Source organism: Trichosurus vulpecula, chromosome 4 (genome assembly GCF_011100635.1).
Source record: "Trichosurus vulpecula isolate mTriVul1 chromosome 4, mTriVul1.pri, whole genome shotgun sequence".
NCBI lineage: Eukaryota > Metazoa > Chordata > Mammalia > Diprotodontia > Phalangeridae > Trichosurus > Trichosurus vulpecula.
The window spans coordinates 431,205,597-431,232,235 of NC_050576.1; the positions used below are offsets into that span (position 1 = coordinate 431,205,597).

The following is a 26,639-nucleotide window of genomic DNA, read 5'->3' on the forward strand; positions in this document are numbered from 1 at the left end:
GCACCCAAATGTGAGCTTTATCAAAGAAACAGAAAGAAAAGTCGTAGCAAATGTCAGAAATTGTTTTCACATGCAACTGGGAAATAAGATATATAGGCAATGGGGTATAGAAATCTATCTTGCCCTACAAGAAAGTAAGGGAGAAGGGGATGGGGCGAGGAGGGCAGGGTGCCGTGGACAGAAGGAAGGGCAGACTTGGGGAAGGGCTAATCAGAATGCATGTCATCTTGGGGCGGGGGGAGGGGAGAGATGGGAAAGAAATTTGTAACTCATTAATAAATAAATCTTTAAAAAAAATCCTGGAGAAAATTCAGAAACACACAAGAATGACCTTCATAGAAGATACATGATACAACGGGTGGGGAATCTGAGGGCTCAAAACTGACCTAGAGGGAAACAGTGGCCCAGGCCACAAGCTCCCCACCCCTTTAAAGTGCTCAGAATATGCAGAAACATCATTCCTGGTCCAATTCAAACACAGGCCTAGAGAACCAGGTCCTGTTAGGCCCAGGAATTCCAGGAAAGGCCATCAATAGCAGGCTGAGCCAAGCCTGCATTTAGGAAGACAAATTCTCCCTTGCCTTCAATAACTCCAAACCCTACGGTTCCCAGAACCCATATTAAAAGAGCAGTCTTACAAAAGGAATTAAAAATAAGGCAAACATGTTCTTGGCAAAAACCAGCAGCTCCCTTTGCTCTGTAAAGAAATGAAAACCACCTATTTTAGACTTATAAATGAGAAGTTTAATTCCAGTCAGTGATCGAATCGTTATCCTTAGAAAGAAGGCAAATCAAATATTAATGAAAATGCCAGAGCACTGTGGCAAAGGAAGGAGTCACCTGATCAGCCACTGGGCAGTATTCACTCCCATGTCCTCCCCTACCCCCTTTTGGGGATGAAATACCACACCCATTTCTGCTCTTCTATTATCCCCTGAACCCAGGAGCCCCGAAGCCACAGTCAACAGAACTGAAGGGGTGAGCTTCCAAGGGACTACAGAATCCTTCCGAGGCTTTGGGGACAGCCCCCTAGAAAGGAAATATACCCTGCACTGGCATTATCTGAAGGAAGGAAGTGCAAACCAAACCCTTCAAGCCCCCTTTCAATAATTATTTTAAAGAAACTGATGATATTGAGATAACATGGGACCAATCAATCTTGGCTATACCTATAACAGCTATGTTTATGTGTGTGTGTGTGTGTATGGACACATGAGGACAAGGCAGAGGCAAACTGGCAGCTGAAGCTGAGAAGCAGCTGGGGAGAATAGCCCCCAAATACAAGGCAAGTCTCCATTTCAATGCCAAGATTCCACCCAAGGGGAGGCAAATCCAAGAACCAGAATGGAAAGGGAAGAGGAGGCCAGAAGCACTTCTCACAAGCACTCCCCTCCTGGACCTGGGTTCGCTAATTAAAAATCCACCCACTACAATCTTGGAAAGTTATTACAAACCATTTCCACATGTGATGAAGGAAGGCACCCCTATATGTGACAGAAATGTGTGTGTGTGTTTGGCGGGGGGAGGGTCCTCCAACTAACGCAGAATAATTTTCCATAAGCAAAAGTTACCTTAGTTCATGTTTACAAGCAAAGACCTTTGCTATGGATACAAAGCTACTAAAGCTTGGGTGGAAATACTTAAGAATTTGAAAGACTAATCCCAAGGCTCCTGCCTGCCACCCATCCAAATGAGGATTTTATGCTTTTCCACAGACCAGAAAACAAAACCCTCCCAAAGTCCAGATAATCCTGCATATCTCCATATCTGTAGCTCTATCAAGCAGACAGGCAGCCAACAAGCATTTATTAAGCATTTACAGGGGTTAAGTATTTAAGATACAAAGGAAGCTGTCAATAGTTCCTGCCCCCAAGAAGCTTATATTCTAAAGGGGGGAACAACATGTAAATAACCAGGTACATGCCAAGATACACAAGGAGGGAAAAGCAACCAAAAGGTGGAATTTTAACCAACCGAGGGAAGCCCAGGGCGGGAGGGGGGGGCAGGCTTGTCAAGGTATTCAAGGAAGGAGGGCATTCCATGGGGGATAGCCAAGCAAGACAAGACCCAGGGCAATTGTTTAACCTCAAAGCCATGTATTTCAGAACTACAAGGAATGGAGTTTTCTCATCTGTAAAAATGAGGGGCTTAAGGCTGGCTCCCTCAGATCCCACCCACTGAAATTCAGTGATTCCGCCATCCTCCTGTCAATGGTCTCTCTCACTGCTTTGATCCTTAGGAAGCTCCCATACCTGCAGGCACCATTTTACTTGGAGAGGAAGGAAGACGTGGGCTCCAATTCTGTCTCTTCAACATAGCAGCTGCATAAGCCCGGGCATCTAAGTCATGGAGCCTTTCCCTGTCTGACTCCTTGGAGCTCCCCCCCATCCAGCCACACAGACTGGTCGGGCCCCATCACTTCAAACTTCAGAGAGCAGCTCCACTTACTTGTGACTTCTCAACTGACTCGGGGACTTCTCTCTGTCACACACTGCTTGATCCAAGCTAGCACGAGACTGGGAGGAGGACGTGGGGTGGGAATGGGCGTCCAAACCAAGTATGACAAGTCACAGGGAAGATGAACCCAGGCTCTCCCATACTTTCCAACTAGGGTAAGAAGCAAGATGATGTCCTGGACAAGCATTTACTGGACAGTGAAAGAGAGAACTTGGGGCTGAACACCCTCCTCCTCCTCTGAACTCTGACAGGGCCCAACGTCAGTGGCTCAACAGAGGATGAAAAGGACCCTTTCCAGTATCTCTCCACAAATGCTTCCAAGCACTGATGGGAAGCGGGGACAGGAGGATCCTGTCAATCAAAGAAACGATGATAAAAATTGTTCCTTATTGGATGCAAACCAAATTCAAATCCAAATGAGTCTCTATGACTACTGGGTTGTATAAAGGAAGGCATTCCAAGCTGTACTGTGGGGGTGACATATTTTCACAGGGACTCCCTTCATCACATATACCTCACCCACCCAGTCAGTCAACAAACATTTATGAGGTGTCTACTATGTGCCAGACAGTGTGCAAAATGCTAGGGATACAAAGAAAGGCAAAAGCCAGTCTCTGCCCTCAAGGGGCTCACGATCTAAGAATAAACAAATGAATATGTTCAAACAAATTACGGATAGGAAAATAATAATTGGGAATAATTAACAGAAAGAAGCCACTGGACTAGAGGGATTATGGATCTTTTCTAGCAAATTCGCCTGTGCTCCAGGGCTTGATGCCATGAGCACAATGACATCTCCTAACACCAGTGATTGACTGGAACACCTCTCACAGCCTCCGCAGGCAGTCCCTCCTCCATCATGGTGGGGAGCATACATGCCCATTTTATGAAACATGGCTCAAAATTATGATAGGCCAAATGAAGCTCTCTGGCCTATTTTTAAAGGAACCTTTAACTTTTTTTTTTATGAGGATGAGAGGAGACAACCCAAATTAAATCAACACATGGGGGCAGGATGGTTCATTTTCTATATTGTTAAGTCAATTATGTGACAGTAAAGATATATTCTACCTTGAGCCCAGTGACACTGGTCTCCTGGCTGCTCCATCTCTCAGCACAGGCACTGTCCCCGGCTGGGCCCTAGACCTGGAGCGCTCTCCCTCATCTCCACCTCCTGGCTTCCTGCAGGTCCCAGCTCACATCCCACCTTCTACAAGGAGCCTTCCCCATCCCCCTTAATACTGGTGCCTTCCTCTCTGGATGACTGCACTCTGTCCTGGGGATGTAACTGTTTGCATGTGGTCTTCCCCAGGACACTGGGCACTTGCCTTTTTTTTGTATCCCCAGTTCTTAGCTCAGTGCCTGGCACAAAGGAGGCACCTAATTAATGTTTCCTGACTGACTGCTCCACAATATCACTTGGGAAAGAAAGCCTACCAAGGACATGTTGACTATGCATAGATGATCCTCTTATAAATATAGAGAGAAGTGGGTGTATATGTGTATGTGTGTATACACACACACACACAGACAGATATAGATCCCCTTACCATACAAATCTTATTGATGGGCTGGCCCCCTGACCACCTCTGTGATGGTGTGGCCTCCAACATCCATCTCATCTCTTCTGGGTCCACTGGCTCTAATCCAGTTGGTTCAGTCATCTTTGTTTCCTCCATGCCCTTTCAACACCCTCTAAAGTACATTGGGCACTGTGACATCAAGTACTCGGGCGGACAATGGTGAAAGAACTTGTTAAAAACATCTTTGGAAGACGGTAGACTGGGGCAGCCACCCAGCTGAAGTCTCCCAACATTCCTGTCCCAGCAACCTTAAAATGAAACTTCAAATCAAACTGGAACAGCAGAGCCAACACAAGGTCAGGGTGAGACATTTTTCTGGTCTAAGAAAACTTAGGAGATGAGCAGGAGAAGTCTGTGATACTACGATGGAGGCTTGTCTGGAACCCACACACATGGCAACAGCAACAGCCTCAGGAGTGAGGAAGGAGGTTGGACAATGGGTCAGAAAGCAATTACAGGGGACCTTTTGCTGGCATTGAGCACAGCTGGTTCTGAATGGCAACTCTATTACCCACATGAAGTTCTGGGGGTTGGTTACAAGGGACAAGGGGCCCTGGTCACAGTTCCAAGATAAAGGGAACACTAGCACTTGTGGCTGCAGGGGACCAGGGGCCTTCCTGGGTAAAGACCAGAGCACAGACCAGGAGAGCAGTGACCACACCTCTCCCAGGCTCACACTACTTTGGAAGCACCAAAAATTTGCAAACCCCCAGAATTACCTCTGAAAACAGCAGCATGAAAAAGCCTAAAGCTTGGGACAGAGCCCAACTTTAACATAAAGTTGTTCAAAGTGAAGGAATAGGCTGGAAAGATGAGCAAACAACAAACACAGAATTTGGTCATAAAAAGCTACTCAGGTGGCAGGAAAGAGCAAGACATCAATTTAGAAGACAATAATGTGTAAACAGATTAATAACTAAAGCCTCAAAGAAAAATGCTAATGGACCCAAGCCCAACAAGAATTCTGGTAAGAGTTCAAGAAAGAGCTAAGAGTGGCAGAGGAAAAATTGGGAAAAGAAATGAGAGTGATGCAAGAAAATTATGAAAAGGGAATTAGCAGCCTGGTAAAAGAGGCAAGCAGGAAAAAAAACCGAAGAAAACAACATCTTAAAAAACAGAACAGGTCAAATGGAAAGAGGTACAAAAGCTCACTGAAGAAAATAATTCCTTAAAAATTAGAATCAGGCAAGTGGAATCTAACAACTCCAGAAGACATTGAGATACAATAAAACAAAGTCAAAAGAATGGGGAAAATAGATGAAAATGTGAAATATCTCATTGGAAAAACAACTGACCTGGAAAATAGGTCCAGGAGAGATCATTTAAAAATTACTGGACTACCTGAAAGCCATGATCAAAGAAAGAGCCGAGTCATCATATTTCAAGAAATTATCAAGGAAAACTGCCCTGATAGCTCAGATCCAGCGGGTAAAATAGAAATCAAAAGAACCCACCAACCACTTCCTGAAAGAAATCCCAAAATGAAAACTCCCAGAAATATTATAGTCAAGTTCTAGAGCTCCCAAGTCAGAGAGAAGCTCCTTCCAGCAGCCAGAAAGAAAGAATGAAAACACTATAGAACCACAGTCAGGATCACACAAGATTTAGTGGCTTACACGTGTGTTAAAGGAACAGAAGCCTTGAAACATGGTATTCTGGAAGGCAAAGAAGCTAGGATTACAACCAAGAATAATCCACCCAGCAAAACTGAGTATAATCCTTCAGGGGGTAACAATGGATATTTAATAAAATGGAGCAATTTCAGCATTCCTGATGAAAAGACCAAAGCTAAATAAAAGTCTGACAATTAAACACAAAACTCGAGAGAAGCAGAAAAAGGTAAACATGAAAGAGTAATCATAAGGGTCACAATAAAGTAAAACTGTTTCCTATATGAGAAGATGATACATGTAACTCCTAAGAACTTTTTTTTTTCACTCTTAACTGGGGATGTTTATTAATAGCTCTAATATTCCCTGGGAAAGAAGCATTTCCATAAGCAGAAGCAGATTAGTACTATGAAAGAAAGGCCAAAATGTCTATGTAGAGCCATGATGCAGTGGATAGGACCTGGTTTGTTCAGTTGTTTCAGTAGTACCCAACTCTTTGTGACTCCAATTGGGATTTTCTTAGCAAACTTACAGGAATGGTTTGCCATTTCCTTCTCCAGCTCATTTTACAGATAAAAAACTGAGGCAAAACAAGGTTAACTGACTTGCCCAGGATCACACAGCTAGTAAGTGTCTGAAGCCAAATTCAAACTCAAGACAATGGGTCTTCCTGACTCCAGGCCCTCTTTTCCACTGCGCCACCTAGCTATCCCACTGGACTAAGACATTTAACTGGTCTATACCTCAGTTTCTTCATCTCTAACATGAGGGTTTTCGCTCTGATGGCCTCTAAAATCCTTCCTGTGATCCTAGAGTCTCTAAGGGAGATTTTCATAGACTGGTTATCTATCACAACATTATCTGTTTTGAGCAGGAGATTTTCCAGCATCCTCTTGAACAGATCCAAGTCTTGTTGAGAGAGTGTTACTTGAGGAATCTGGATGAATCAAACTTTGCCAAGCTAAATCCTCCTCTAGAAATATGTTGCAGCTTGCTTTTCTACTACCAACAGGTGTTCGTGGTTCAATGGGATCAGAGGAGGCAGAATCTGAGACAGTATTCAAATCCTCCCCAATGGAATTACTATCTGTGGAATGAGCATAACTTAAAGCTATTTTTCGACAATAAGTGCAAGCTCGAAGATCCCCTGTATAGCCCATAAATTTTCCAGGGATTTCCTCATTACAACATCAACTACAGAAGATCTGACCACACAGCCGGCAATGGTGTCTACGCCTAAAGGTGGTAAACTTCTCACTACAGTCTTAACATTCTTTACATTGGCTATCTGCCATCCAGTACTGCTTCAGGTCACTATCCTGGCTTTTCCCCTCCATGATTTCCTTGAGACACTTTAATACTGTGCTGAGACTTCAAAGCTGGACAGCTGTTCTAGGATCATGGCCTCCTACGACAGCTTCTGCTTTCCTTCTGGTGTCTGATACGGTAGAAGATCGACGATGTAGCTCCTCATTAAGCTGCTTTTTATAGGCTACAGGGGATCTCACAGGTTGTGTCCTTGAAGAGTGTTGAGGACTAGCCCAATTTCCACTCAGAAAGTGCTGATCTCCCTGTCCACCTTCCAGTCTCTCTTTACTAACTCAAAAAGATTTACAAAAGAGCTACAGGCTGATCTTTTAAATGAGATGAGAGGGACTAGTAGGAGATCGAGGCAAATCATTAGAAGAGTCCAATGTTGGTGATGTCTTGTCATCTGTGGCCATTTCATGTGTCTGCGCCTCCCCTCCCCCATGCCTGTCAGACCACCACTCCCCCCCAGTCCCTCAATTTAACGCGGGGGGGGGGGGGGGGGGGGGGGCGGGCAGTAACGCAGCACCGAGGGGGTGCAGGAGACAGCGGCAGCAACCGGCAACGGCGGCAGGAAGCAGCGCTTACATGGTTGATGCAGCTTCACTCCTAAGAACTTTTATCATTATTAGGGCAGCGAGGTGGTGCAGTAGATAGAGTGCTGGGCCTCCAGTCAGGAAGACTCATCTTCCCAAGTTAAAATCTGGCCTGATACTTACTGGCTGTGTGACCCTGAGCAAATCATTTCACCATATTTACCTCAGTTTCCTCATCTGTAAAACAAGCTGGAAAAGGAAATGGCAAATCTCTCCAGCACCTTTGCCAAGAAAATCCCCAGTGGGGCCCCGAAGATTTGGGCACGACTGAACAACACCAACAAAGGCCAATTAAAAGGAGTTTACATAGATAAGAGGGTATGAATGTGCATAGATTATGTGGGAATAATCTTTAAAAAAAAAGGATGGGTGAGAAAGTGGGATGCCCTGGGAGGTGGCAGAAGGGAGAAATAGAACGGAGAAAGTTCTGTCACATAAAAGAGGCAGCCAAGGAAGGGATGTGGAAAAATAGAGGCGTTAGTGCACTGTTAGTGGAGCAGGGAACTGGCCCAGGCATCCTGGAGAACAATTTGGAACTTTGCCCAAAGGGCTGTAAAACTGTGCGGACCCTTTGACCCAGCAATGCCCCGACTAGGTCTGTATCCCAAAGAGATCAAAGGAAGAGGTGCTAAAATATGTATGTGTATACATACATACGCAAACACGCACATACACACACACCCCTCTTTTTGCGGTGGCAAAGAATTAGAAAGTGAGGGAATGCCCATCAATTGAGAAATGGCAGAACCAGTTGTGGTATGTGATTGTGATGGAATACTACTGTGCCATGAGAAATGACAAGGGAATCGTGTCAGAAAAGCCTGGCCAAACCTCTATGAACTGACGCAAAGTGAAGTGAGAAGAACCGGGAGATCGCTGTGCTCAGTGACCACAATGATGTAATGATGATCAGCCGTGACCTGGCCACTCTGAGTGACGTAGTGATGATCAGCCGTGGCCTAGCCACTCTGAGTGACGTAGTGATGATCAGCCGTGGCCTGGCCACTCTGAGTGACGCAGTGATCCAAGACAATTCCAGATGATTCACGATGCAAACACACCTTCCACCTCCAAAGAGAAAACCAATGAACTCTGGGCATAAACTGTAGAATGTCTTCACTTCACTAATCTAGAAATGTTTTGCATGATTTCGCACATACAATTGATACCATATTGCTTGCCTTGTAAGTAGGTGGAGGGAGGGAGAGAATTTGGAACTCAAAAATTTAAAAGAAAAGAATGCTAAACATAAATAAATAATAAATTTAAAAATGCTGAAGAGAAACACCTTTGCCTATCTTTTCCATTGTCTCCTTTTAGACCCCTCCAATTACTGTTGGCAGCCAACTTTAAGATCCTTCAAGCCCACTGGGTTTCCTCAGTCACAAGACTGCGATTTAAATAATCAGAAGACTTCCAGCAAGATGAGAGTGGTGAGGATACATGTTACTGAAGCTCTGAAGCCTAACCTCCATCGAGCCCCACAAGAACCCCGTGGAGTACGTAGGCGGTATTTAGAGATGAACCTGGAGAAGAAGCAAACAGGAGACCTGCCACGCCGGAGACAAAATAAGACTCATTTCCCTCCACCCCAGAAGGCAGAACCTCAGATGGGGAGAAGGAAGTTGCAGAAGGAGGGAAAGGAATAAGCATTTCTGTGGCCTACTACGTGCCAAGTACTGTGCTAAGCATTTTACAAATATTCTCTCCTTCAATGGAAGAAGCAGATTCCGGCTTGAAGAGAGGGGAAGCTTCTTTCCACAAGGAAAATGAGCGAGTTGCCTTGGGAGAACTGTCTCCTGGAGATATGCAAGCAGCAGCTGGATGGGTTTGATAAGGACATTTCTGCCCAGTTGTGCATGGCACTGGTGATTTCTGAAGCCCGTTCCAAACTTGAGGTTCCACGATTCCCCATTTTACAGGTGAGGAAACTGAAGATTACGTTAGAGGAAGGGAAGTTCAATGACTCGCCCCAGGTCATACGGTAAGGAAGTAGCACCCCAATCCACGACAGCTGCCTCCCACTAACCAAACGTCCTTCTGCCAGGAAAATGGAGGTCCTCACTGTAATCTGCAGACTCTGCAGAAGGGAGCCTTCTGGGTTCTTCCACCGAGAGAGCAGGTCACAGTAACAGACTGCTAGCAATCATGCTACTTCCACCCACGCTGGTAAGACTCTGCTCATTACAAGACCAAGCCTCCCAGGTGACCCAGGCATCTAGAGAAACACTGCTGTCCATACTGCATACCACAAAAGCAACCCCCTAGCAGCTCCGAGCCCAGCCTGTGGTGCTAGGACATGAATCCTCTCCACATTCCAGATAAGCCGTGTTGAATAAAACAAGATTACCACGGCCTAACCGGTAAAATCACAGACTCAAGGACACCAAAGCACTGCCAACCATGCTGTGATCAAGGACAAGGAGACTCCAGGGTCATCCAGGACAAGCCCCTTGTTTGACAAACAAGAAGACCGAGACTCCTGGAGGTTGAGTCACTTGGCCAAGGTAGACCTGGGATTACATGGACTTGCAGTCCAAGAAGTCAGACAGAACAATCTATGCTTGAAAAAGCCAAATGGATGGAGGAGGGGGGGACATAGGGAAGTACCCAAATCACTTGCTTTTTCTTTTTTTTTTTTTTTGAGGGGGGAAGGCAAGGCAATTGGCATTATGCGACTTACCCAAGGTCACACAGCTAGTAAGTGTGTCAAGTGTCTGAGGCCACATTTGAACTCGGGTCCTTCTGACTCCAGGGCCAGTGCTCTACTCACTATGCCACCTTTCAAATGCCATCCACCTCGGTGGGGAAGGAGAGCAAGACTGAGCATACAATCACAGAATTGCCTACACTGGCACTTGCTAAGCTATTTCCCCCCAAACTCAGGGTTCCAAGCAACGTGAATAAGCGTTCTATGAAAAATGCTGACACTGCTGACACTGTAAAGGCAGCCGTGTGCCAGGGAAGGAGCCAGGGACTTGGGGTCAGAGGCTGCAGGTTCAAATACCCTCACTCTGCCATGTGCTACATTTGTGACCCCATCTGTAAAAGAAGCAAGACTTTCAAGGTAACTGAAAATATTCTTTCTATATCCAAAACGCTGAGGAGGAGTGACCCTTTTTGACTCTAAAAAAGTTTCCTTTCTTCTTTGCTCTCAATAGTCCCAATTCCCCACCCTTTGTCTCAGGGGAATTCCATAATCCAGACTCCATGCCCCTGCCTCCCAACCAGCTTTTGTCAGTATCTTCCAAGCCCAAAGTGCTCCATGGTCAAACTGGTTTGGGACTAACTAGAATGGAATGGAACATTTATGACGCCTCATTAATGAGCACTTCTGCTTCATCTCGAGGTAGTAAAACCAGTCACGGTCCAAATGTCAAACTACTCCAATGCCAACTTTCTGGCACTGGTTTAGGTTATAGGAAGAGGAGAACCCCCAGAAATTATGACTTAGGGATCTAACAGCCTTCCAAGGCCTTCTCTCACAGCAGACCAAGATTCCTAATCTGAAGGTAACAGTAACACCCAGTGGGTTGATTAAACAGTATCCTCAGATGCAACATTACTGCAGAAGCCTCAGAACTAGCAAGCATCTTTTTTTGTAACCACCAGAACACCTCTTTAAACACCCATTCCAAAGTGTGACTATCTAGCAGAGGCAAGTGAAGAAGGGTCAATGAAACACCAGCAGCTTGTGGAAGGGTCCCAGACTCCAAAGCACACAGAGCTCCTCTGGTGTCCCCCACCAAGCTCCCAGGTACTGGCAAGGTCTGCCTCCCAGGGATTCTCTTTGGAAACCAGGCACTTGCTGCTACCTTCCCCACTCGACACACCCTAAGTGACAAGGGATGGGCTAAGGATGAAGGATAAGAAGGGGTTCACTCACCTCCTGGGCTAGGTGTTCGTGGGAGCAGAGAGGAGAGCTCTGCCAGCCTTGGCCAAATGCTGTCTGCTCTGGGAACAAAGAACTCTGGTCTCTAGGGCTACCCCTTCCAAGAGCAATTAAGAGAATTAAAAAAAACCCATTTCAAAAGCAAGAAACACACTTCGTTCTTCAAACACTCTCAGTTTCACCTTCTATTTGCCAAAAAGCTAAGCCAGACCTCCAGTGCCTTACTAATCTTCATTCCATTTAGTTATAAAAGCTAAAAGCTGAAATAAACAGAATTGCAGTGATTTTTATTTCTGAGAGATCTCCCATCTCAGCCCCAATCTTTTTATGAAATATACTGTGGGACAACCATGTATGTACTTCATGGCCAAAAGAACAAAGCTCCCAGTACTGAAAATGTCTGAGGATGGGACAATCGACCAGAAGCTCCCCAGGCAGAGGCCACTTTATGTGCACTTCTAAATAATGGGGGGAGGGGAGAAAGGGAAGAAGCTTGCCTATACTGCCTTGAAAAAAATGTTTTTTAAAAACCTAAAACTATCAGTAGGTACCAGTGAGCCCCACCGCAACACCAGAAAGAAGGCCGAGTCAAGTCACCATTTCAAGGGCCTACTATGTGCCAGATCCTGTGCCAAGCCCTGGCGGGGAGGGACAGGCCAAAAGAAAAGTTCCAGGGGACAACACACCAAGCTTGACATCCACACAAGCTCCCCATCAAGAGGAGCTAGAAGGTGAGCCAAAGACATTAGCAGTGAGGTGAGGTCCATTATGGGAAGAAAAGCCATTTAGATGAGATGCTAATTGTAAAACACATGCCAGAGTTTAGTTGTTACATGGGGTCAAAGGGAGACAAAGTCACATATTTAAATATGAGCACAATTCACTAACTTATTTTGTTGTTGGGGGGTGGGGAGAGATAATTAAGGTCTTCCATGAAATAAAATCCTCCCTGATTCTGGGCTCTCTCAGGGGCCCACAAATGCTCTCAGCATTCCTACCAAAATACCAAAGAGAAACATTGGGCCTGACTCTTTGAACTTCAAGGGTGCAGGGGGTCCACTGCAGCATTGAGAAAGGCCTATCACCGGCAGTCTCCTTCAGGACTGGGCTCCTCTTTTGTCTGCCTTTGGCTCCTTCTGGGCCAAAGACTCTCTTCCCCAGCTCCCTGAAGGCCACATGTTGTAGCAACCTTCCTGACATCGTGCAGGGCTCTCGGGGGCTGCCGATGCTGCCCTCCCATAGGCCAGAAGTAGTTGCTAAGGAGAAGGTTGCTACCAGCGGGCCTGCGGAGACAGCCTTCCATCTCCGGGGAGTCAGGACCCCAACTCCACAGTTTGCCCAAACCTGTTCACCCAAGAGCTTGGGAACAGAAAGCTCCAAGCCCATCTTTACACCTGCTCCTGGCCCTAGATAAAGCTGAGAGAGGCTCAAGAGTTGGGGAAAATAAGGCATAGAGTCACCAACTGCCTGCCCAGGTTTGTGCAGATTGGGGAGATGGTGTAAACAGCTGTGAAGGGAGCATCAGCCAGCTCCTCCCCCAGTCCAATGGGCTTCTCCTCTGTGGCCCACTACCATCTGCCATGACCCAGGAAGCAACCGCCAAGTCCTCTTGGCTCTCCATCTACTGTCCCCTCCCTGCCCCCATGCTGCCATTCCCCACACTGGGGTCTCCCCCCTTCTCTCCTTGCCTACCTCTGTGGTCTCCTAATCACAAGCCTAGGTCATTCCCCTCCTCCTCAATCTTCTAGGCCTCCCACCGTCCCAGGCTAGAGCAGGAGGTGAAGGCCCCTACAAGCTTCTCCCAATGGGATCTCAGCCGTGTAACATGGGTGTAGGCCACAGCCCAGGCCATGGGAGCACAAAGACAAAAATGGAAATGGTCTCTGCCTTCAAGCATCTTCCTGATATCAACGTCCAGAAACAACACAGAAATATCTAAGCAAAAACCGGCCCGACAGGGTGTCCCAAAAGTCTTAGTGCACTTTTGAGCTGCTCCCCAAGGCCTGGAGCTGCACTAAGACTTTTAGGACACCTTGAAAGCCAAGTAATAGAAGGTAATGGGGGAAGGTGGAGGTAGAAGAAAAGGACTCTGTAGAACATGGCTCCTTAGCTAACCTTTGAAGAAAACAGGTACTTTTACAACAGACGGGTGAAGCAGAGGTGTGCAACCCTGGCATGAGGCACAGGAGGGACAAAGGCGTGGAGAGAGGAGGCCTGCACCAGGAGGACCAAGTGGGGAGGCCAGGCAAGGCGCTCCACATTGCTGCCTCTCTTCTCCAGGCTCCATTCAGGCCCTCCCACTCCTGAGGCATGGCCAGACCTGAGGAGCATCAAGGCAAGTCCACCTGTACCTGGTTAGTTGGTTACGCTGGTCCCTCAAGAAGTAGATGCGGCCCATCACCAGGCCCAGACTAGCTGGCATTCCAGCCTGCACTCTGTGGGCCCAGCCAAACAGCCCTGGGAGCTCTTCCCAGTGCTTGGGCGGCCACGTAGTTCTGCCTTTCACAAATGTCTACCCCATTCTAATTCTTCCTCAGTCCCCAGATCTAAAGCAGCCTCTGACAACAGATGGTGGTGTCCATCCCAGACCCCTGTGCCTGGAACAGCTGCTATCACAGAGAAGAAGAGGACCTCAAAGGTCATGTGATTAATTCTGTGCCAGGTTCTCAGGGGGCAAGGCTAGCCGCAGAGTAGGAAGTGGCCCCCTGGTACATCAACCCCAGGGCCTAAGTAACCCTGGACACAGACAATGCCTCTCATTTCATTCCCCAAACTAGGCTTGGGGAAGTTTCATCATGTCCTGGCACCTTAGCCCTCCCCATTCAGATCCTAATGACCGTCCTACAGTGTCAAGGACCAAGCAGACTCCTCCCCAGCATTAGGGCCCACAATGGAAGGCAGGCAGTGTCTGATTCTGGGCTGGCAAAGGATATGGGCCAGTCCAACATACCCACAGGTGCCTGCAACAATGTCAGCTTCCACACCAGTGATACGGAAACCAGTGTGCCTGAGATAGCCAAGCGGGGCCTTCCTAGACCCTTCCTACCATCTCTACGAGGACCCCTAGCCCTCTACCAACTCTATAGCCACTCCCCAGCCCACTCCAACCACATGCACACCTAGCATGGCCAGACCCCACGTAGGGTGACCATCCTGTCCAAAAACTGAGACACAGAGTCTGACAAAGGAAAGTCACAGAATCGGAGGATCATAGAATTTGGAGGAATCTTTGCAATCCTCTAATTGTGCCAACCTCCTCATTTCACAAATGAGGGCCCCGGAAGCCCAAAGCAGTAAAGGAACTCGCTGCTGTCACATCCAGGTGGCAAGGGGCAGGGAGTGAAGAACTGACGCCAAGCCCTGGGAGCTTCCCACACCACCACAGTGTCCTGCAGGCAGAAGGGCAGAATGGGCCCCACGGACCCCAATCTGGCAGACACTGAGCTCTGACCAGAATTAGAATCACAGAATCTCAACCGTGGGCAGCGGTCCACAGGGCTGTCTGCACCAACCCTCAGCATGACTGCCAATGAACAGCCCACATGGTTCCCGACATGAGCTCCCCAGAGAAAAGACCAGACACCAGGAGGGAATCTTCAGAAGTCGTTCACTAGAGCTTTCTACCACTTCATTAGGACTTCAAAGGACTCACCCTCTGGTCCCTGAAATGGGTTTGCATATCACTGCCTGGGCTCAGGACTCTGAAGGCCCAGCCTGCTCCCACAGCCAGAGAAGGAAGGGCAAGCTTTCTCGTGGGTAAACAACCATTCAAGTCCACAAATGTTTATTCAGCACCTACTGTGCGAGGGAGGCTCGGCCCCTGCCCCCTCCTGCCCACCCCCAGGAGCTCGAATTCAAATGGGGGAAGAAAATACATCAAAGGGAACTGGTTGGGGGGGGGGGCAGGGCAGGGAGCAAAGTCTGGGCAGTGAAGGGCAGCTGGTCCTAGGCCCTTCCTCAGGCACCATGTAGCAAGTACTTACCATGTAAAGGCACAAAGGGGATAAAGAGACAAGCTTCAACCGCCTCCCCTTGGGGAGGGACAATAAAGCCCAGAAGGAGAGGGGAGGAGGAGGAGGGGAAAGGGGGAGAAAGAGGAGAAGGGGAGAGAAGGGGAGAAGGAGAAAGGATGGAGGAAGAGAAGGAAAAGGAGGGGGGAGGAGGAAGAGGAGGAAGTGGTACGGGCACCTGGCAAAGTGTACTGCCAGGGTCCCTTTCTACTAGAAATCCCCAAGGCTTTTCCTAAGGCTGAAGTCCCATTCCAAACACAAGCCAAGCCTCAGAGACCTGGGCAGCCAAGGGCATGCATCCCTGGCTCCTGCTCCTACCTCCTCCTCCACCTCTTGCTACCCCAAGTCTTTGCTAATTGAGCTGAATGGGATCCCTCACCAGCTTTCCTGTGAACATGAGGAGCCTGAAGAAAGCCCCTGTCCTCAGAACACTGACCCAATGGGACAGGCACATGCAAAATGAAGTCTGCGAAGCCCAGGTCCACTTAGTACTCCACAAAGGGCTCTCCCTGCTCCAGTTAAAATTAGTCAGCAGAGGTGGGTGAACCTGGCAGCCCTGTCCTCACGATGGAAATCACCAGATTCCCCAAGGCAAGAAAATCCTTTGGACAAGGACCTTCCCCAGCCAATCACTCCAGCCCACTGAAGAGATCAGACAGGAATCTGCAAGGCAAGCAGTGCCCTGACCAAGCAGAGGAAAGAGACCCAAGTCCCTAGAACCACTGCCAGGTGACCAGCCATGACAGCGGGATTCTCTGTGAAGCGTTATGGACACTGGTGCCTGCCAGGACGAGAGGAAGGGTGCAGGCTAGAACAGTCAAAGGAGCAGCCAGGCAAGGGCAATGTCTTTCTGACAAGGCTCCAGAAGCCAAGGCTTAAGCCCATCCCCAGAGAAAATGAGAGGATTTGGAAGTAGAAGGAAACCTGGAGCAAACCACTCAACCTCACTGTCCTCTTCCTTCCAGGGGTGAGGAAAGGTCTGGGTCAGACCCTCAAAGTCTCTTCTTGTTCCCAGTCCCATGTAAATGCCACACAATCAAATTGCCTGCCCCAAGAAAAAGACCAGCTTCTTGCCAACGACCACATCATACTGCCGGTGCTTCCCTCTAAGTCTGGGAGAGTTGGGCCAGCAGGGATTTCTGAGCTTGTGGAACTCCCCGACAGACACAAAGCCCTTCATCTCAGAGGACCACAGAGCCAGGATGTGACCAAGGGAGGCTTGGAACCTCGGCCCCCTCCCCCACCCGCTCTGGCTCTGATCAGTACTGTTACCATCAGGAAATCCCCTTCAGGTCACCAGCTCTAAAGAACAGATCCCTCCTCCTGCTCCATTTCCTGGGGGCTGACCTCTGCTCCAAGTCACAGGCAGATACACTTAGCCAGTGTTACAAGGGAGGCACTAAGCAGGAACCCTGCCTCACGGATCTCCCTAAGGGCTGCTTCGATTACACCTCAGCCTCCTTCCTCAGGGCCATCCAGCTAGGATCTGAACTCAGGTCTTCCTTACTCTGAGCCTAGGTCGCTACCCACCACACCACCCAGCTGCACCTCAGCAGAAGAAGCAGCTCCCTCAGCAGGGCATGGCAGGCCTTTGCCAACCTGTCCGGAGCTCCTCCACACTGCGCCTCAGCCCCATGCGCCAGGCTCTAGCTCAGCTAAGGAAGTACTGAGCCCGTCTGGCCCCTTCCCATCTTCCTCCACATCCGGAAGCTCTTCCTCCCACTTCTGCTTATCGACGTTTCCCCGACCGTCCTTGGGAAACCCTCTACCCATACCACCTTCTCCTAGGTGTTTGCCATTTGCATGGTACTGGGGCTGCCTTCAGGTCACCACACCTCCTAAATCCTCACTGGAAGGCCCCTCTCGCAGAGAAAGAAAGACCATTTCATGATGTTCAGGAAGGTGTCACTGCGTCCCCATCTGTGGCTCAGAAAACAGGTTTAGTTGTTTTCATTCGTGAAGTGAGCACCAAGTCTTCTAGCTAACCGGTGCTGAGCTCCATTGTTTGGACGGTGAACTACCACAGGCACACTCACCACCCTACATTTTTAGTGACTGGGGGCACGGCCAAGATGCCCTAGAGGGGGCAGCACAGTCTTCCATCTTGGGTACATGCTGATCCTTCCAATAGAATGGAAGCTCTCTGAAGGCAAGGACTATTTTTTTGTCTTTGTATACGCCACACATAGCACAGTGCCTCACACACAGTAGGTGTTTTATGAATGCTTGATGAAGGAACGTGTGTTCTCTAACCGCCACATCCATGCCAGTGAATCAATGGACCCAAAGCCTAGAACACACAGTTTCCTGAGGAAATTTATCACAAGGTGAACAATCACTCTAGGGTCTAATGCTAATGACCAATGACCTAGAAGTGGCCAGAGGATGTTCAAGGGCCACGCTCAGAAGAACAATGGCCAATTGTTGGCTATGAGAAATGCAGATCAAAACCAGAAGAAGCAGCTCATCAATCAGAAGTCCCTGCCCACCTAGCAGAGGTGCCGAGATGGCGAAAGATGAAAACAGGCAGGCCTTTCTGGAAGCCACAGGATTATGCAGGGAACTCAGCATCCATGCCTCTGACCCTGGATTCGGGGATGAGGGAGACAAAGCAAGGAGGGGAATGGCAAAAACAAAAGCCCCAGAGCCACCAAAATAGTGAGATGGAACAAAGAAGATGCCCAAGAATGGGATGGAGCATTATCACTGCACGAAAAGAAAAGATGAATACGACGAACACAGAAAAGCACAGACTTACAGGAACTGATGCCAGTCAATAAACATTTCTTAAAGTGCCTACTGTGCGGCAGGAGCAGGGCTAACTGCTGATACAAAAATAGCTCCAGTGTAATCAGGGAGACAACCTGCAAACAACAAGCTATAGACAGGATAAATAAAACCAGAAGACACCATACACAACGACTGCACAGTCTGAACAGAAAGAACAGGATGCTGCCGATTATAAGGAATAATTGGAGAACAGAAAGGCAAAGACACCCCTGACCCCCACCCTCTCCTTTGCAGAAGTGGGGATCCACGGGTGTGGAATACTGCATAAAACATCAGACTTTTATGGATAGGTTGGTTTTCCATAACTTTTTTTTCCTCTCTTCCTCATTTTTTATTCTTTATTATAAGAGGCAGCTCCCTGGGAAGAGAGATGGGGAGGGACAGAGTGGGATATGTACATTATGCACAAAAGTAACGGTAAGAATTCATTTTTACAAAAAAAACTCCAGTAACATCCAAGCTGGAAGATGAGCTGCAGGCAGGCGGGCAGACTTGCTGAATGTTACCAACATGACGCACATCTTCAATGGACAAGGAGGGAGCCTCACCTGGGACAGAAAGAGGAAACAGGGTGTCATCATGGCATCAGTGATCCCATAAAGGCCCGGCCAAAGCCAACACTCAATGGGCACAAGCACCTCACACCGCACTCTTGGAAGAATTACAAGTAATCCCAAAGGTAGTGGGGAAGACCCAAGGCAGGCTTAAATAAGACACATAAGAAATGGCATTTAAAGCAGTCCTTTCTGAGAATAGGGATTGAGAAGGAGAAAAGGAGGGGTGGTCATGAGGCCAGGAAGAGACAATGACAGCCCTCTTCACCCTGAGGCAAGAACCTTGTACACAGCAGGCGTTCAACAAATGCTTGAAGTGAATAGTAAATGAAGATGGCCTCCAGCCTCTTTAAGAGAATTTAACCTTTTTTGGAGAATTTCTGAGAAAATCGAGTTAAGAATGCAGGCCTAGGAGAGGGGGACAGAGTAGAGTGCTAGGCCTGGATTCAGCAAGAAAAATCAGTGTTAAAAGTTGTCTTCACATTGGAAAAAACACAGTACTATTTTAAAAGACTCTAATTCAAATCCTCATCCTGGGAAGCCACTTTAGCACTTCCTGCCTTGGTTTCCTCAGCTCTAAAATGGAGATAACAGCCACCCCAGCTCTCAGGGTCGTCTGTAAACCTTCAGTACACTCTCGGTGCCCACAGGCAGCTCTGACACAACAAACTGCCACAGTGCTGACCCCCACAACGGGAGCTGCCATCCACCTCTCTGATGCCCTACCCCATCAGCCATACTCATGCCTGGTTATCACGGCTGCCGTCTAGGGCCAGATCTTGCAGAGGAGGGAGCTGATGCCCAGCCAAGGCCAGCCCCCTCCGGAGCCCCACCGCCCACCTAGTCCACATGCTCCAGGGCAGCTCGGCCAGACTCTGGGCTTCTTTCCAAGATGGCACCCATCCCAATGGTGCTGCCCCGGGGGAGCCTGCAGGCCCCTCCAGGCCCAGGTGAGTATGGGGCTGCTGTGCCTCCCCCAGCACCCTGCACAGGTCCTTATCTGTTATTCAATGTAACAGTCTTGGATGGAGCCCAGCATTCCACTGTCACCGCACCACCTGTGGAGGCCCCACCCAAAGAGGGCCAGGACAGGTACTGGTCTCCCTCTGTCCTCTGCCATCTCCCAGCACAACATGTACCCAATAACTGCCATTGGCCAGTCAGGTCATTCAAGTTATGAATCCACTTAAGAACAAACTCTTAACTACATGGCATGGTAGAGGGAATGCTGGGCTTGGGATCAGAGACATGAGTTCAAATCCAGCCTCAGACGTTCCTTAGTTAGGTGATCCTGTGTCTCAGTCTCCTCCTCCATAAAATGAGGTAATGATAGCACCACCTGCCAGGGCTGTTGTGAGGATCACCAGGGATAACCTATGGAAAGCACTAGAAATAGCAGCCCCATCACACCAACTTTCCTCAAAGATGGAAAGGTGCTATCAAATGTCTCTGTGAAACCTGACGGTCTGCCTGCCTAGGCACTTGGGGGTTTGGTGGTGCTGGTGTTATTTTCTAACATTTTGATAATAGGGAGAAATGATTATTAAATAACTGTCAATATTGGGGGGACTCGGGATTTATCCCTCTCTGAAACCTTATTCTGAACTAGGCCCTACCAGCACCTGCTGAGTGAGATTGGATTAATTTTCTCATCAATCTTGTTGACAGCCCACTGGCCTCTACTCTGGTTTGGGGTACTAAATTCTTTGATTACATTGCCCAAGGCTAGGGGTGATTTGGAAGTAAATGACATGATCCAAGTCAGGTTCCCCAGCCCCTCATCAAAGTAGGTCCACCTAATATTCATTTCCTCTCATTACTTGTTAACCAATCAGAGTCAACTGCCACCCTCAAGAACGTCTAACCTTCCCAGGACATAAAAGCATTGAGTGGGTTCCATGAAGGGTCTTCGACATTGTCAAGGATGCCTTTTATTAAATATATGCTAGCATGATTAATAAAATGCTTAATTACACAGTTCTACCTCTTCAACTTTGTATACATCACATAACTGTATTTCAGTATAATTTGCCTGTTATAATCCTATGTATTTAAAAACATGGTTCAAATTATATGTACAAAAATATTGACAGCGGCTCTTTTTGCGATGGCTAAGAATTAGAAACAGAGGAGGCCCATCGATGGGGAATGACTAATCAAGTCATGGCGTATGACTGTGATGGAATATTACTGGGCTATCAGAAATGACCTGCAGAAAAACCTGGGAAGAACTCCATGAAATGACGCGGAGTGAAGTGAGCAGAACCAGGACACTGTGCACATTCAACAGCAATAGTGCACGATGGATGATGTGATGTCAGTGACTTAGGCACTCCCAGATACACAATGATCCAAGACAATCCCAAAGGAGTCTTGATGAAAAATGCTCTCTGCCTCCTGAGAAAGAACCGCTGGAGTCTGAATGCAGATCAAAACAGACTATTTTTTACTTTATATTTTCCTTTTTTTGGCTCTGTTTTCTTTTATAACATGACTAATATGAAAATGTGTTTTACATGACTGCAAATGTATAACTTATATTCAACTCCCTGCCTCCTCAGTGAGGGGTACTAAGAGGGAGGGAGAGAATTTGGAGCTCTAAATTTTAAAAAAAATACTAAAAATTTTTCTTTCCATGTAATTGAGAAAAATAAAATTAAAATTAAATTTTTTAAAAAAAATGCTTTTTGAGGAGTCCCATAGACTTTACCAGACTGTGGAAAAAGGTCAGGACATTATAAAAGCTCAGATCTCAAGGCCAGGGGGCTCCAATACTGGGGGAAACCAAGGCAGGTGGCTTGCTTGAGTTTGGGAGTTCTGAGCAGCAGCAGGGCTAAAGGGGCCTGGGTGTCCATACTAGGGCCAGCAGCAGAATGGTGAGCCCCTCCACAAGGATCACTAGAGGGGAAAAGCAGCCTAGAGCTTCTGGGCCCGTGAGCACTGGGATGGGCCCACTTGAGCAGCTGTCCTTCGGCCTTAATAAGATAGGAAGATCCAGTCGCAAAAACCAAAGCCAAAAGACCTGTCTCTGTGGGGCATTCCTCTGATCTAGTGAGTTAGCTGGCATTGCATTTGTTAAGGGCCCTGCCCAGGCACAGCACTCTGGAAAGAGGGCTGGACTGGGGCCAGAGTTCCTGGCTTCCAACCTGGCCTCCGCCACTCACCAGATGGACAAGGGATCTTGGCCTCGTTACTAAAGCTATTCTGCGTCGCCATCCCCTCCAGCTCATGGGCAGGCCCTCCACTAACAAAGACTACAACCCCCTCAATATCGTGGCAGGCAAGTTCATGATCGGCTGTGGTCAGAAGTATTAATCCCCCACCTGGGGCCAAGACTCAGGATAAACCTCTTTAAACCTGGCTAAGCTGTTCCTCGAATGGAAGACACAGTCCAGCACAAGCAGTCCTCTTGTGACGTTAAGAGGCAGGCAGATCTTTTCAATGAGATCTCTCTATAATGTGCTCTTGCCTTCAGATAAGGAAACAAAATATAGTAATCATTAATACCAAAAGAAGTTACTTATTAAACCTAAATTTATTTAGCTTCACTAAATAAATAAAAGCAGCCTTCAAACCAAAAGGATCCTTGCTGATCTTCTCACAGCAGTAAGAGATGGTGAACATCCATAGCACGAGGCTAAGCAACAGGATCTCTGCCCCTGGGGGCAGTTCTGGTCCAGGAGGCAGGCAGGATCCCTGCCCTTGGGGAGCCTGTGGGAAGACAAGAGCTGGCATTCCCAGATCTCAGAAGAGTGGCCTCACCCCACTCATCTCAGGGTGCTTTGCAGCAAGGCCTCAGTAACATCACAGAAGCGACAACAATTCTTGAGAGCTATCATGACTGTCACAAACAGCCAGTCCATGAGCACACACGGATGGATGGTCGGCTCACTCCCCATGTACCACGTGCTGCACACAGAGACAAGCAAGGCAGTGTCTGCCCTCCAGAGGACTTGGACTCCATCCTGACCAGCCTCTGGAGAGCATAGCTCCTCAGTGCACCCAGGCACATACATGACACCCAGAGGATCTACAGGGGGCTAATAGGGGGTCATCTCAAAGGGGAGGCTCTAGCAGGGAAGGGTCTAGAACAAGCGCTCCAAGGAGGAAGGGACCTCAGTAGCGTCTGGAAGGAAGCCAGGGACACCAGAAGGTAGGGGCAAGGAGTAGTCAGTGAAAAGTACAAGACCAGGGGATGGTGTGTCCTGTGTGAGGAAGAACAGAGAGATCAGTTCTTGCTGGAATGGAGAGTGTGGGGAAGGGAAGGTGGCTGGATAGAAAGAGGCTTTAAAAGCCAAGCAGAGGATATTACATTGATCCCAGAGGTGACAGGCTTGGACTTGAGCAGGTGAGTATGGGATGGCCTGCAGACCCCGCCCCCCAGCACCTATGGTAATGGTCCAGGTAGGAGGTGGTGAAGGCCTGCGCCAGGGGACGTGGGGGGCTAGGGGAGATGTGGTACAAGTGGAAATGACCAGACTCAGCAACAGATTGGCTATGTGGCTGACTGTGAGCAAGGAGGCCAGGACAACGTGGAGGTCACAGATCTGGTCGATAGGAAGTCCAGGAGGGGAAGTTCTGTTTCAGGCAGGTTGAGTTTGAAATGCTTATGAGATACACAGTTCAAGATGTGCAGCTCAGGAGAGGGTACAGGGTTGGCTCTGGAAGTCATCTGCCTAGAGATGAAAACCGAACCCAGAGGTGCTGGAGGAAGGGGTGGTTTGAGACCCCAGGTTAGTCACTGGCAGCAGAACAGGCACAATTAGGTATGGACACACATGAAGTCAGAATGAGGAAGATGGACATTCCCTGGCTAGGTCTGGAGAATGAGGGGCAATCAGAAAGAAGGACAAATGAGTTAGTCATAGACACTTGGGAGGCCATGTACAAGCCACATATGAAGACTGAGATGAACAGAAGCGGGAGAACAAGTGATAAAGTGCTTCTGCAACACTTCTGAGCTCCGATAAACCCAGTGACCAGGTCCAGAAGGAGGAGGGTAGCTTCTCGATGGGTGGGCATCCTTTGGTTCTGTCTGAAAGGCTTCTGTGGAGAGCAAAGCAATGAGAGAAAAGAAGAACATCCAAAATAAATGAAGGAAAAGGCTCCCTGGGCCCTGTGCTGACACTGACTTTTAAAATCACTGCAGGACAAGGCAAGAGATGAAGACAAAGGGTCCTGAGAGCCCCAGAGCCTGGAAGGACAAGCAGAGAGATCCAAAGACAGCGAGGCTGCTTCCATGGCTACACCAGAACCCAGCTGACCCCCCCAGAAGTCAAAGAATCGGGAGGCCTGTTCATCAACAGGAACAGCAGAGTTCACAAGAAGGATGGCCAGAAGAAAGGAAAACCAGGCCCACGTGAGCCTGGTCCTGGCCAGGAGACGAGAGGCCTCAAGAGCAGGGACACTCAGAGGTGACCAGGAGGTGGTGGTTTGAGCCTGGCACTCCCCTTGGTCCTTTGAGCAGAAGAGCACGCATGAGAGCCATCTTAGAACTAACCCCAAGTGCTTAGTCAGAGTGGAAAGAAGCAAAGATGGCAGATCACATAGAGGGTCATAGTCTTAGAGAAGCCCCTTCTAGTAAGCCTAATCACATGGTATTGGGGTGGGGGGAATAGTGATGGAGAAAGCAGGAAAGAGACAAAGCAAAAGAGAGGAGGGAAGTGGGAGGGAGGGAGAGAAAGAGAAGGGGGAGAGAAAGGGGGAGGGAGGGGTGGAAGGTGATAGAGGAGAAAAGAGACAAAAGATAGAGTGACCCAGAGGAGAGGAGTTTGGGGGGGTGGGGGTGGGAATGGAGAAGAAAGAGGACACACAGACTTGGCAGCCTGTCTGAAACTAGATAGGGCTTTGATGTGTAAGATCTTGTTAAACCCTGTAAAAAAAATAAATCTCAAAAACTGGGCGCACCGATTGAATTTGCTACAAGATGGCAAATTTGCCTGCAGGATTCTGCAGCAAACATTCTGCAAAGGGCAGCGGGGAAAACTGTGCCTGGAGCAGCACTTTGTAAGCTGTATCTTTTATGTGAAAATGCCTCTGGAACAAAATGTCTGAAAGGCCCCATTACAGGGCTCCTGGATTTGTTACTGTGCAATAATACACCAATCTGGGGTTCCACTGTATTTTATGGGAGAAAAGTAATGACTGGCTAAAGGAGAATAACTATTCAATGATCAGAAGCATGAGGCACAAGAGTCTGCTCACCTCAGATGTGACCAAACCGACCCAGTCAGTCAAACAGCATTAGTAGGACCCTACTATGTGCCAGGCCCTGTGCCAGTCAGTCCCTGCCCTCGGGGAGCTCCCATTCTCATGAGAGAACAACATACAAACATCAACAGAGGGAAGGGGGTGGCCTCAAGGGGGACGGAAGAACTCAGTAAAATGCCCTCCTTCCTGTTTGAAGGAGAGGAAAGGTCAGAGCATGGCAAGAGCACTGGCCTTCATGTAAGCTGATGTTACATGATACAACCAGAGGCCCAAACTCCAAAGCATACACTGAAAAGAATAGTCTAATTCAGGAGCAAACTAAACCTAACATGCCCCAGATGAGGGGCAGAAGGACTTTTCAATGAAAATCAGAGACCAGACTTGTCTCAGGGAGTTATCTGGTCCTGGCCTCAGGCAAGCCAAGACCTCCATCATTCAAAATCAAAGGTCTCACTCTGCCACCCACACTGCTACCATGTCCAGGTCCTTAGACCCAGGCATCGCCTGCATTTCTGGACTCTCCATCATCATCCTTCTTGAAACCTCTCCTTCCTGGAAGGTGCCAGGAATGCCTAGCTCTGAGTGGTGAGTGAGGGGCCCTCCAAGAATCTCATCATTCTCCCCAACCTCAGTGATCTTTAGTTGCCAAACCCACTGGCCCTTTCTCTGTCCTCATCTCCCTGACCTCTCCACAGCTTCTGATGCTGTGGCTCCTTCTTCCCTTGATACTTTTCTTGATACTCTGCTCTCTCTTGGTTTTCAGGGCACTCTGTCTCCTGGTTCTCCTCTGCCCTTTCAGACTGCTCCTCCTCTGCTGAATCTTCCTCCAGATCATACCCTCTAACCACGAGCATCCCTGGGGTTCCTGGACCCTCTTCTCTCCTCTCTGTACCAGTTCATTTGGTGATCTCATCAGCTCCCCTGGATTCAAGTTTCAGCTCTATGCCAACTCTCAAACCTACTTATCCTGCCTGACCTCCAAACCTGCATCTCCAGTTGCCTTCTAAGACATCTCAAACTGGATGTCCAGTAGACATCTTAAACTCAACATGTCCAAAACAGACTTCATTCTCTTTCCCCCTCCCTTCCCTATGATCATAGAGGGTATCCTGGACTCCTCACTCTCATCCCCTTCCCCTGTACCTCAGTTGCTGCAAGGCCTGACTTCACCTCAGTAGCATCTCCCAAACATGCCCCCTTCTCTCCTCTCACACTGCCACCCCCTCGGGGCAGACCCTCAGCACCTCCCACCTGGGGGAGGGGTCTGCCTACCTGGAGTCTCTTCCCACTCCAGTCCAGCAGTCACCACCTACTCAGTAAACTCCTGTGGCTCCATATGACCTCCAGGAACAAACGGAAAGCACTCAGTTTGGCATATATAACCTGGCCCCTCTCCTACCTTTCCAGTCTTCTCACATCTTACTCCCCACGGTGACACTGGACTCCTGGCTGTTCTGCCTACGGACCCCCTTGGCTTTCTTTAAACACCACCTAAGATCTCACCTTTTACAGGAAGCCTTTCCAGATCCCTAACCCTAGTACCCTGGTCAGTTCATCATTTCCTAGCTATCCTGAACAGAGATTTCTTCACATGTGTTTGTTTGCATGTTTTCTCCCCGCTTAGACCAT

General features: G+C 48.3%; 1 protein-coding gene and 1 pseudogene across 2 annotated transcripts in view; both read right to left on the bottom strand.

Moving 5' to 3' along the window:
• Window positions 1-26,639, bottom strand: part of LOC118845748 (high density lipoprotein binding protein) — a 90,437-nt gene that overhangs the window by 61,597 nt on the left and 2,201 nt on the right. The window lies entirely within an intron of this gene.
• On the bottom strand, window positions 6,508-7,374 carry LOC118845751 (annotated as a pseudogene).